Raw genomic sequence first — 12489 nt, forward strand, 5'->3', positions numbered from 1 at the left:
TACTTCCAACAGTTTGCTGAAAGGGTGACTGGCGCCACTTGCTACACAGAGCAAAGAAGATAGAACTTATCTGAAAACCCCTTCCCCTTGTCTTTTTTATTTTTATTTATTTTAATTTACTGTGTTTACATAGATTCTAGTGTCCCCCTGAATACATCCTTTCCTCCCTGGTGTTCCCCAGTACATCCCCCCTGTCCCCCCTCCCCCATTCCCTTCAGGATTTGCTTTTCTGCTCTCGTCCCATACTATCATCCTATCATCCCCTTTCCCTTCTGCTTTCCCTCTGGATCCTTTGATCCCGCCTCGGTCTCTATTCTGCTCCTCAGTTCATATTGTTCGTAGGATTCCTCAAATGAGTGAGGTCATGTGATATTTTTCTTTCTCTGCTTGGCTTATTTCACTTAACATAATAGTTTCCAGGTCAGTCCATGTTGTCGCAAAAAGTAGTATTTCCTCCTTTTTCATGGCCCCATAGTATTCCATTGTCTATATGTACCACTGCTTTTTAATCCATTTGTACATTGTTGGACAGTTGGGCTGTCTGCAGATCTTGGCTACTTGTAAACAATGCTGCAATAACTATGGAGGTACATTTCTCCTTTAGAATCATTGATGTGGTGTTCTTGGGATATATTCCTAAAAGTGAGATGGCGGGGTCAAGAGGCAGTTCCATTTTCAATTTTTTGAGGAATCTCCATACTGTTTTCCACAGTGGCTGCACCAGTCTGCATTCCCACCAGCAATGTGGGAGGGTTCCCTTTTCTCCACATCCTCGCCAGGATTTATTCTGTGTTGTTTTGTTGATGAGCGCCATTCTGGCTGGTGTGAGGTGATATCTCACTGTGGTTTTAATTTGCATTTCTCTAATAATTAGTGATGTTGAGCATTTTTTCATCTGCTTATTGGCCATCTGTATGTCCTCTTTGGAGAAGTGTCTATTCATTTCTTTTGCCTATTTTTTGATTGGATTGTTTATCTTCCTGGTGTTGAGTTTTACAAGTTCTTTATAAATTTTGGTTATTAATCCCTTATCAGACATATTGTCAAATATGTTCTCCCATTGTGTGGTTTGCCTTTTTATTTTGTTCATATTGTCTTTAGCTGTGCAAAAGCCTTTTAGTTTGATGTAGTCCCACTTATTCATCCTGTCCTTTATTTCACTTGCCTGTGGAGATAAATCAGCAAATATATTGCTGCAATTGATGTTGGAGAGCTTATTGCCTATGTTTTCCTCTAGAATGCTTATGGTTTCATGACTTACATTTAAGTCTTTTATCTATTTTGAGTTTATTTTTGTAAATGGTGTAAATTGGTGGTCTATTTTTATTTTTTTGCAGGTAGCTGTCCAATTTTCCTGACACCATTTGTTAAAGAGACTGTCTTTACTCCATTCTATGCTATTACCACCCTTGTCAAATATCAATTGTCCATAAAGATGAGGGTTTATTTCTGGATTTTCTGTTCTGTTCCATTGATCTATATGCCTGTTCTTATGCCAGTACCAAGCTCTTTTGAGTACAACAGCCTTGGAGTATAACTTGACATTTGGAAGTGTGATACCTCCCACTTTATTCTTCTTTTTCAAGATTGCTGAGGCTATTCGTGTTTTTTTTTGGGGGGGGGGGGTTCCATATGAATTTTTCGGATATTTGTTCTATATCTTTGAAATATGTAATTGGTATTTTAATAGGAATTGCATTGAATTTATAAATTGCTTTGGGTAATATGGACATTTTAATGATGTTTATTCTTCCTATCCATGAACTCTGTATATGCTTTCACTTGTTTGTATCTTCTTTGAATTATTTTATCAATGTTGTATAATTTTTCGAGTACAAGTCTTTAACCTCCTTTGTTAAATTTACTCCTAGGTACTTTATTTTTTGTTGTTGTAATAGTGAAGGGGATTATTTTCTTAATTACTCTTTTAAACAGATCATTTTTGGTTTATAAAAATACTTCTGATTTCTAAGTATTAATTTTATATCCTGCCACTTTGCTGAATTCATTTATCAGGTCCAGTAGTTTTTTGACTGCGACTTTAGGGTTTTCTATGTGCAGTGTCATATCAACAGCAAATAATGATAGTTTTACTTCTTCTTTTCCAATTTGGATGACTTTAATATTTATTCTTGTCTGATTGCTGTGGCTAGGACTTCCAGAACTATGTTGAATAAGAGTGGTGAAAGGGGGCACCCCTGCCTTGTTCCTGATCTTAAGGAGATTTCTTTTAATTTTTGCCCATTGAGTATGATGTTGGCTATGGGTTTGTCATAGAAGGCCTTTATCATGTTGAGGTATGTTCCCTGTATTCCCACTTTGCTGAGAGTTTTGATCATGAAAGGGTGCTGGATTTTATCAAATGCTTTTTCTGCATGTATTGATATTATCATGTGGTTTTTGTCCTCTTTTTTTGTTTGTTTATGTGATGAATCACATTGATTGATTTGCGAATATTGTACCATCCTTGCCTCCCCAGAATAAACCCCACTTGATCATGATGTATGATTTTTTTCATGTATTGCTGGATATGGTTTGCTAATATTTTGTTGAGAATTTTAGCATCTAAATTCATCAGGGATATTGGCCTATAGTTTTTTTTCTATGTGTTATCTTTGCCTGGTTTTGGAATCAGAATCATGCTGGCCTCATAAAAGGAGCTTGGAAGTTTTCCCTCCTCTTGGATTTTTTGAAATAGCTTGAGAAGGATAGGAGTTAGTTCTTCTTCGAATGTTTGATAGAATTCGCCTGTGAAGCCATTTGGCCCAGGGCTTTTGTTTGTTGGCAGTTTTTTGATAACTGTTTCTATCTCATTTGTTGTAATCAGTCTATTTAGGTTTTCTAATTCTTCCAGATTTGTTTTTGAAAGATTACATTTTTCAAGGAATTTTTCCATTTCACATAGGTTGTCTAATTTTTTGGCATACAGTTCTTCATAGTATTTTCTTACAATCCTTTGTATTTCTGCTGTGTTCATTGTTACTTCTCCACCCTCCTTTTTAATTTTATTTATTTTAGTCCTTTTTCTTTTTTTCTTGGTGAGCCTGGCTAAAGGTTCATCGATCTTGTTTACTTTTTCAAAGAACCAGCTCTTGTTTTTGTTGATCCTCTGTATTTTTTTTTTTTTTTAGTCTCTGTCATTTATTTCCACTCTGATCTTTATTATTTCCTTCCTTCTACCTCCTCTAGGCTTTACTTGCTGTTATTTTTCTAGTTCTTTTAGTTGCAGGATTAAGTTGTTTATTTGAGCTTTTTCTAGCTTCTTAAGGTATGCCTGTAATGCTATGAACTTCCCTCTCAAAACTGCTTATGCTGTGTCCCACAGATTTTGAGTTGTTGTATGCTGATTTTCATTTGTTTCAAAGAAATTTTTTATTTCTTTCTTGATCTTATTGTTGATCCATTTGTTAATTAATAACATGCTGTTTAGTTTCCAAGTGTATGAGTGTTTTTCAGTTTTTCTATTGTAGTTGATTTCTAGTTTCATGCCATTGTGGTCAGAGAAGATGCTTGATATGGTTTCAATCTTCTTAAATTTGTTGAGACTTGTTTTATGCCCTAACATGTGGTTTATCCTAGAGAAAATACCATGTGTACTTGAAAAGAATGTATATTCTGCTGTTTTAGGGTGAAAGGTTCTGAAGATATCTATTAAACCTAGTTGATCTAGTGTGTCCCTTAATTCTGCTGTTTCTTTGTTAATTTTCTTTCTTGGGGATCTATCCAGTGATGTTAGTGGGGTATTGAAATCTCCTACTATTACAGTATTGCCATTGATCTCTCCCTTTATGTTCATCAAAATCTGCTTTATATATTTCGGTGCTCCTATATTAGGTACATAGATATTTATAATGGTTATATCCTCCTGTTGGATTGCTCTCTTTATCACTACGTAATGACCTTCTTTATCCCTTATTATAGGCTTTGTTTTAAAGTCTATTTTGTCAGATATTAGTATTGCTACCCAAGCTTTTTTTTCATTTCCACTTGTTATTATTGATATGTAGTTGTTTGTTGCCATTTCTTCTTTAAATCTACCTTTCTCTTTATTTATATATATATTCCCCCTCACCACCACTGTATTCTGTGTTCAGCAGGCCCTTTAATATTTCTTGCAGCATTGGTTTGGTTGTGATGAATTCCTTGAAGGATTTTTTTTTTTTTTTTTGGTCTGGGAAGCTTTTTATTTCTCCTTCAATTTTAAACGATAGTCTTATTGGATAAAGAAGTCTTGGTTGTAGGCTCCTGTTCTGCGTTACTTTGAATATTTCTTGCCATTCCCTTCTGGCCTCAAGTGTTTCTGTTGAAATGTCAGATGTCATCCTTATGGGGGTTCCTTTGTAGGTGATGGACTGTTTCTCTTTTACAGCTTTTAGTATTTCTTCTTTATCTCTTAGCTTTGGTATTTTGATTATGATATGTCTTGTTGTATGTCTCTTTGAGTTCTTTTTAATGGGGTTCTCTGTGCTTCTTGAACCTGGGTGACTCTTTCCTGCATCAGTTTAGGGAGATTTTCAACTATAATTTCTTTAAACAGTTTCTGAATTCCTTGTTCTTTCTCTTCTCCTTCAGGAACCCCTATTATGCGGATATTGTTTCTCTTCATATTGTCACAGAGCTCACTTAGAGTTTCCTCAGACTTTTGGTCCTCTTTCCTTTTTGCTGTTCTGCTTCTGTGCTTTCACTTATCTTATCCTCTAGGTTGCTGATTTGATCCTCTGCTTCATCCAGCCTGCTTTTAATTCCTTCTATTGTAGTCTTTATTTCTGATATTGTGTTTGTCATTTCTGTCTGGTTCTTCTTTATGATTTCTGTGTCCTTTTTGATGCTTACAGTTTCTTTATTGAGGTGTTCATCAAGCCCATCCATTTTAGTTTTGAGATCCTTAAGCATCCTAACAATCATTATTTCATACTCTGCATTCGGTAATTTGATTAATTCCATTGCATGCAGGACGTTTTCTGAGGATTTGTCTTGTTGAAACATATGCCTTATGTTTCTTTGCCTTCCCATTGTTCTGTGTATGGCTTGTAGGCTAGTTCCAGTTTTTGTCTCCTTACCTAATAGAGCCACTTTGAAGTCTTGATTTGTTTGTTTTCTTCTCAGTTTTCTTAACTTTCTGGTAATCTTATTTACTGATCTCAGCAGTGGGCTTATTTGAAACTGTATCCAGGAATGTGGTGGGTGTGACCTCTGAGACTCTGTATGGGGGTTCTTCCAGCTGCTCTCTGGGGGCAGGGCTTTTTCTCAGCTTCAGTAGGGGGAGGTGTATCTCAGATCTCCATGGAGGCCTGAGTTACTGTCCCTTCTCCCCACTTCCTGTTTTCAGCTGTGTCTTGTTGTACTGATTGGAGCTGGAGAGCTTTCTGGAGGTGGGTCACCCAGAACCACTTTAGGCTTGTGGTGTGTGGAGGGATCAACCCCTCCTCCGGCTATGGCTGCCTCCACACTAGATGAGTCAGCTTCTCAGGTCGTCCCAGGCATTCCTCTGCCAGTAACCATCTGTCTCGCTCTCCCTGCTTTCCTTCTGGAAGATAAGCCAGATCTCTCAGCTCCCTTTGTCCCAAGGACCCCAGGCAAGTGGATGATATTTTCTGTTCTGTCCCTTTAAGGCACCCCCACCTCTTCCCACTTACAGATCTTTGCTCTTTTCCATCTGTCTCCTCCAGTCTCTGGATTTCTAGGCTGGGTCTCCAGTTCTGAGACCGAGGGCCCCTGTCTCTCAGGGTCTCAATCCTTGTAATGAGAGCCCTCTGGGCTCGCAGCCTCACCATCCCTTCACTCCTGGAACCAGGGAATCCCACTGCACTTCTGCACTCCTTACCAGGCTTGGAGTGGGTTCTTTGCTTCTTGGTTTTTGAGACCTGTTCTTTTAGTCCAAAGTTGGTTTTTCATGCTGATTTTTTCTAAATTAATTTGTAATCCAGTTTTGTGGTGTGAGCCGAGAGTCTTTGCATCTGCCTACTCTGCTTCCATCTTCCCCTTGTCTTTTCTTAAAAGCTTTTAAGGAACAATGTTTACATACCTTAATTTAAAAATTTCAACCCTTGTCTTCTGAACCCACCTAAACTCACCCTCCCATTCTGAAGTCATAAGAGTAATGTATACCTCTACACCAGTGGTTCTCAAAGTGTGCTCCAGAACACACTGGTGTGTCCTGGAAGATTTCCAGGTGTGCCCTATGGCAGTGGTCTCCAACCCCCAGGCTGTGGACTGGTACCAGTCCGTGGGCCATTTGGTACCAGTCCACAGAGAAAGAATAAATAACTTACATTATTTCTGTTTTATTTATATTTAAGTCTGAATGATGTTTTTATTTTTTTTAAATGACCAGATTCCCTCTGTTACATCCGTCTAAGACTCATTCTTGACACTTGTCTCGGTCACGTGATACATTTATTCGTCCCACCCTAAAGTCCGGTCTGTGAAAATATTTTCTGACATTAAACTAGTCTGTGGCCCAAAAAAGGTTGGGGACCACTGCCCTATGGTATTCCAGAGAAATATGTGCCTTTTGGGGACCAAAAAACCAACAGGGATTTTGGCGTTTAGATTTTGGGGGGACAGAGGTGTGGGGAATTGGCTAGAAGCTGACAGTCTGCCCAACCCTCCACCTCACTTGCCTGATTAGGTTTTAAAAGGCTGTTAAGCTGTGGTGCTGGATTGTTTACACTACCTCTCATGTTCCCCGGAAAGACTGGAGGCAAATTTCTTCTATCCTTTGTTTGATGTAAAGTTAAGATGATATGTATGGTGGGGATTTTCTGCACTCAACACAATTAAGAGTAAAAAGAGAGGAATTCTTCAATGTATTAAAGAGGAAATGAGAGTTTGCCTTTCAAATATATGCCCAAACATCGAAGAAATTGCTAGGACACATCAGGTTCATGTTTCTCATAAACACAATAATGAAAAAACTTAACACATTTGCATCGGGACCTACCAAATTTACTAAATCTTACTAAAAATGTATCAATATATAGATAACTTTTTTGTCGTTTTTTAATTTTTTAACCCCTCTTTTTTATAAATTCTAAAAGCATAACCAAAAAAAAATGTAACAAATGTTTTTTAATATCAGAATAAATTTAATTTTGTTGTATTTATTTCATTTAATTACCACAAAAGCATGCTTGGACTTTATATTTTTTCTTTAATATTTGACTTAATTATTATAACATATTTCTCAGAAATTTGTATATAGTGCACCTACAATTATTTGTAGGATTTTAAATGCACCCCAACTTCAAAGTTTGAGAACCACTGCTCTAGACAAAGGAATCACGAGCCCCTTGCTTGAAAACCTGCATTCTGTAAAGGTATATAAGATGTAAAAAATCTAACTTTGGGGAGCATATCCTTGGATGCCTCTTTTGGGGTCATGCTGCTCTACCGGCTAAATAAATCCCACGTCCTTCATCAAGTTGTCTGGGCGTTTTTGTCCTCTGATTCTTGCAAGACACTGGCCTAGATTTGCTCTGGTTCCTTCATTTGCCATTCTTTCTACACTAAACTAAGAGAGCTTTATTTGCCACCAAATCACAAGAATGGCTTCTCAACAGTGGCTGAGGCCATGATGCCAGATGCAGTGATCAGTTCTCTGCCTCTTCACCCTTAGAGCAACATCTGAGGATGTAGATCCTTTTCTCCACAACACCATCCAGCTTGCTTCTGTGAGTTCACACCCTTCTGCTATTCTCCCTCCTCTATCTTCCTCACCTTTGTTGGACCCTCCTCTATTGTTACACTGAAACACAGATTGAGTGTCCCCTGACTCGGACCCTGGACCCGAGTTATAGAATTGGCTCCATGGCTTTAAATACAACTAATGACTCCCAGATTTATTTTCCCAATCTAGCCTTGTTTCTACTCCAACTTCATATTTAATTGCCCACTTGACTCTCCATGGATAACTGAGTTATGAACTTAGCAGTGATACATGCTACCTGATATTTTTTCAAACACAACTATGGCTAACATATAACACAATTTTTGCCTCCCTCTCCTATCTCAGTAAATATTATTATCATCAGTAACCCACTGCAAAGAACAAAAATCTGGGAATCATCCTGGACTCCTCCTATGATATCAACACCATATACAGCAGCTAGTCCTGTTGATACTATCTCCAAAGCCAGATCTTGAATCCAATAAGTTTTGGCCCTCTCCAGTGGTAGAAGTCAGCCAGCATATGGTTGTCCCAGTTTCATTCCAGTCAGGGCAATACGAGAAGCCACTTCTCTTCTCCTTCCTCTCCCTCTTCTCCTTCTCTTTCTCTTCCTCTCTCACAGCTAGTGACTCTATTGGTTCCAACATTGCCCCTGGCACCAAGGTTAGCTTGGTTGACTCGAGTGGGGTGCATGTGAAGTCTTTCTATCTCACTTAAAAAAAAACAACTGAAACAACAAATTGATGTTTCTTTTTCTCTTTCTCTCTCTCTAAAATCTATCCATCAATCAGTTTTACAGGTACAAAGACTAAGAGAAGATAAACAACTTGTATTCAGCTCAGAAAGGCACAGTTAGCAGTTGAACTTGGCTCCACCTGACCATGAACCTGGCTATCACTCCTTCTCTGGGTAATAACCAATAGAGAAGTAGAGTATATCTTTTCTTTTTTAATTTTTATTTATTTATCAATTTTAGAGAGAGAGAGAGGATGGGAGAGAGAGAGAGAGAACCACCAATTTGTTTTTCCCTTTATTTATGCATTTGTTATTGATTGAATTTTGTATGTGCCCTGACTGAGATCAAACTGGCAACCCTGGCATATGAGGAGCATGCTCTAACCAACTAAGCCACTCTACCAGGACCAAGGGTATCTTGACACAGTACTGGCCTGGAGGTCTAGAAAAGATCGCCAGGTCAAAATGAATACTTTGAAAACAACAAATTAGGCACAGAGATTCTGATACGTGAAGTAAACTGTGGTTATAAAAATGGATGAACTTCCTGTGTGGAGAAAGACCAGGAGAAATGTACACGCATAGCTGCCACCAGTTGCTAGAGCAGGGATCGGGAATCTTTTTGGCTGAGAGAGCCATGAACGTCACATATTTTAAAATGTAATTCCGTGAGAGCCATACAATGACCCATGTACTTTATGCATTATCCAATTAAAATTTGGTGTTGTCCCAGAGGACAGCTGTGATCGGCTCCAGCCACCCGCAACCATGAACATGAGAGGTAGGAAATGAATGGATTGTAATACATGAGAATGTTTTATATTTTTAACGTTATTTTTTTAAATTTATTTATTAAATTTAATGCAGTGACATTGATAAATCAGGGTACATATGTTGAAAGAAAACATCTCTAGATTATTTTGACATTTCATTGTGCTGTGTACCCTTCCCCCAAAGTTAAATTGTCTTCTGTCACCTTCTATCTGGTTTTCTTGTTCCCCTCCCCCAACCCCTCTCTCCTTCTTCGCCCCCTCCCCCCTCCCCCCACCCCCCATCCCTGTTGCCATCACATTCTTGTTCATGCCTCTGAGTCTCATTTTTATGTCCCTTCTACAATATGTATGGATTCATATAGTTCTTAGTTTTTTTCTGATTTACTTATTTCACTCCGTATAATGTTATCAAGGTCCATCCATGTTATTGTAAATGATCCGATGTCATCATTTCTTATGGCTGAGTAGTATTCCATAGTATATATGTACCAAAGTTTTTTAATCCACTCATCCTCTGACGGACACTTGGGCTGTTTCCAGATCTTTGCTTTTTCTGCATCTATTGAAATTATCATATGGTTTTTCTTCTTCTTTTTGTTAATGTGATGAATCACATTGATTGACTTACGAATATTATACCATCCTTGCCTCCCCAGAATAAATCCCAGTTGATCATGGTGTATGATTTTTTCCATATATTGTTGGATCCGGTTTGCTAATATTTTGTTGAGAATTTTAGCATCTATATTCATCAGAGATATTGGCCTATAATTTTCTTTCTTTGTGTTGTCTTTGCCTGGTTTTGGAATCAGAATTATGCTCACCTCATAAAAGGAGCTTGGAAGTCTTCCTTCCTCTTGAATTTTTTGAAATAGTTTGAGAAGGATAGGAGTTAGTTCTTTGAATATTTGGTAGAATTCTGTTGTGAAGCCATCGGGCCCCAGACTTTTCTTTGTTGGGAGTTTTTTGATAACTGTTTTGATATCATTTGTTGTAATCGGTCTGTTTAGGTTTTCTGATTCTTCCAGATTGATTTTTGGAAGATTGTATGTTTCAAGGAATTTGTTCATTTTATCTAGGTTGCCTAGTTTTTTTGGCATACAGTTCTTCATAATATTTTCTTACAATATTTTGTATTTCTGTTGTGTCAGTTGTTATTTCTCCTCTCTCATTTCTAATTTTATTTATTTGAGTCTTCTCTCTCTTTTTCTTGGTGAGTCTAGTTAAAGGTTCATCAATCTTGTTTACCTTTTCAAAGAACCAGCTCCTAGTTTCATTGATCCTCTGTATTGTTTCTTTAGCCTCTATGTCATTTATTTCTGCTCTGACCTTTATTATTTCCTTCCTTCTACTACATTTGGGCTTTACTTGCTGTTCTTTTTCTAGTTCTTTTAGATGCAAGGTTAAGTTGTTTATTTGAGCTTTTTCTAGCTTCTGAAAGTGTGCCTGTAGTGCTATGAACTTCCCTCTCTTAGTACTGCTTTTGCTGTGTCCCATAAATTTTGAGTTGTTGTATGCTCATTGTCATTCATTTCTAGGAATTTTTTTATTTCTTCTTTGATCTCATTCTTAATCCATTCATTATTTAACAACCTGCTATTTAGTTTCCATATGTTTGAGAATTTTTGAGCTTTTCTGTTGTGGTTCATTTCTAGTTTCATGCCATTGTGATCGGAGAAAGTGCTTGATATGATTTCAGTCTTCTTAAATTTGTTGAGAGCACTTTTGTGCCCTAACATGTGGTCTATCCTAGAGAATGTACCATGAGCACTTGAAAAGAATGTATATTCTGCTGCTTTAGGGTGAAAGGTTCTGAAGATATCTATTAAATCGAGTTGATCTAGTGTTTCCAATAAGTCTGCTGTTTCTTTGTTAATTTTCTTTCTTGAGGATCTATCTAGTGATGTTAGTGGGGTATTGAAATCCCCTTTTATTATAGTATTGCTGTTGATCTCACCCTTTATATCCATCAAAGTCTGCTTTATATATTTGGGTGCTCCTATATTAGGTGCATAGATATTTATAATAGTTATATCTTCCTGTTGGATTACTCCCTTTATCATTATGTAGTGGCCTTCTTTATCCCTTACTATATCCTTTGTTTTAAAGTCCAATTTGTCTGATATAAGCATTGCTACCCCAGCTTTTTTTTCATTTCCATTTGCATGAAATGTTTTTTTTCCATCCTTTTACCTTCAATCTATGTGTATCGTTTGTTCTAAGGTGTGTCTCTTGTAGACAGCATATGTATGGGTCCTGTTTTCTTATCCACGCAGCTACCCTATGTCTTTTGATTGGATCATTTAATCCATTTACGTTTAAGGTTATTATTGATATGTAGTTGTTTATTGCCATTTTCTTCTTTAAAGGTGTATTCCTTTTTTGCTATATTCTTTTCCCACTTTCATCTGTTTACAACAGGCCCCTTAACATTTCCTGCAGCATTGGTTTGGTTGTAATGAATTCCTTGAGTTGTTTTTTGTCTGGGAAGCTTTTTATTTCTCCTTCAATTTTAAATGATAGCCTTGCTAGATAAAGTAGTCTTGGTTGTAGGTTCTTGTTCTGCATTACTTTGAATATTTCTTGCCATTCCCTTCTGGCCTCAAGTGTTTCTGTTGAGAAGTCGGATGTTATCCTTATGGGGGCTCCTTTGTAGGTGATAACTTTTTTTTCTCTTGCAGCTTTTAATATTTTCTCTTTATCGCTTAGCTTTGGTATTTTAATTATGATGTGTCTTGGTGTAGGTTTCTTTGGGTTTCTCTTTAATGTAGTCCTCTGTGCTTCTTGGACTTGTGAGAGTTTCTCTTGCATTAATTTAGGGAAGTTTTCAGCCATGATATGATTGAACAAAGTCTCTATGCCTTGTTCTTTTTCTTCTTCTTCAGGAAACCCTATGATGCGGATGTTATTTCTCTTCATGTTGTCACAGAGCTCTCTAAGGGTTTCTTCTGACTTTTTGAGTCTCTTTTCTCTTTTCTTCTCTGCTTTCATGCCTTCATTCCAGTTGTCCTCCAACTCGCTGATTCGATCCTCAGTTCTATCTATTCTGTTTTTAATTTCTTCCATTGTGGTCTTTATTTCTGATATTGTATTTGTCATCTCCAACTGATTCTTTTTTATACTTGCTATTTCTTTATTTAGGTGTTCATAATGACCATCCATTGTTGTTCTAAGATCCCTAAGCATCCTTACAATCATTATTTTGAACTCCGCATCTGGAAGTTTGATTATTTCCATATCACTCAGTTCATCTCCTGAAGGTGTCTCTTGTGGTTTCATTTGGATTGCACTTCTTTGTCTTCTCATTGTCTG

Source organism: Saccopteryx leptura, chromosome 1 (genome assembly GCF_036850995.1).
Source record: "Saccopteryx leptura isolate mSacLep1 chromosome 1, mSacLep1_pri_phased_curated, whole genome shotgun sequence".
Classification (NCBI taxonomy): Eukaryota; Metazoa; Chordata; class Mammalia; order Chiroptera; family Emballonuridae; genus Saccopteryx; species Saccopteryx leptura.